This window comes from Cyprinodon variegatus, unplaced genomic scaffold, assembly GCF_000732505.1.
Source record: "Cyprinodon variegatus isolate N-32 unplaced genomic scaffold, C_variegatus-1.0 Scaffold2093, whole genome shotgun sequence".
Taxonomy (NCBI): domain Eukaryota; kingdom Metazoa; phylum Chordata; class Actinopteri; order Cyprinodontiformes; family Cyprinodontidae; genus Cyprinodon; species Cyprinodon variegatus.
This window is the reverse complement of record NW_015152546.1, coordinates 1-1,138: the sequence shown is the minus strand read 5'-3', so window position 1 is coordinate 1,138 and position 1,138 is coordinate 1.

The window sequence follows — 1,138 nt, the reverse complement described above, 5'->3', positions numbered from 1 at the left end:
ACTTCAAGTGCTGGAACAAATGGTTCAACCACCGTTGCTGCAACCACAAAGACAGGAGCAGGTGCTTCAGTTGTAGTTGTTGTAGTAGTCATAAGAGTAGTTGGAGTTGTCTGATCAGCTGTTGTAATCTGTTCTTTTGTTGTGGTTGGAGCAGCTGTAGTTGTGGTTGCAGCGGATGTAGTTGTGAAAGGAGCATCAGTTGTAATGGTTGGAGCAAGTGTTCTAGTGATTGGAGCTCCTGTAGCTGTGGTTGGAGCAGCTGTAGTTGTGGTTGGAGCAGCTGTAGTTGTGGTTGGAGCAGTAGTGGTTGTGGTTGGAGCATTTGTACTTGTGAAAGCAGCAGGAGTTGTAGTGGTTGGAGAAGCAGTTGTAGTGCTAGGGGCAGCTGTTGAAGTGCTTGGGGCAGCTGTTGAAGTGCTTGGGGCAGCTGTTGAAGTGCTTGGGGCAGCTGTTGTTGTGCTTGGGGCTGCTGTTGTTGTGGTTGGGGCAGCTGTTGTTGTGGTTTGAGCAGCTGTTGTTGTGGTTGCAGCAGCTGATGTAGTGCTTGCAGCGGACGTAGTTGTGGTTGGAGCAGCGGATGTAGTTGTGATGGGAGCAGCAGTTGTAGTCCTTTGAGCAGCAGTAGTTGTGGTAGGAGAAGCTGTTATTGTGGTTGGTGCAGCTGTTGTAGTGGTTTGAGCAGCTGTAGTCATGGTTGGATTAGCTGTTGTAGTGGTTGGAGCAGCTGTAATTGTGATAGCAGCAGCAGTTGTAGTGGTTTGAGCCGCTGTAGCTGTGGTTGAAGCAGCTGTAGTTGTGGTTGGAGAACCTGTTGTAGTGGTTGGAGCAGCTGTAGTTGTGGTTGCAGCAGCTGTTGTAGTGATTGCCGCGGATGTAGTTGTGGCTGGAACAGCTGTTGTAGTGGTTGGAACAGCTGTTGTAGTGGTTGCAGCAGCTGTTGCAGTGGTTGCAGCAGCTGTTGCAGTGGTTGCAGCAGCAGTTGTAATGGTTGCAGCGGATGTAGTTGTGGTGGGAGCAGATGTAGTTGTGGTTGGAGCAGACATAGTTGTGGTTGCAGTAGCTGTTGTAGTGCTTGCAGGAGTTGTGGTTGGAGCAGGAGTTGTGGTTGGAGCAGGAGTTGTGGTTGTGGTTGGAGCAG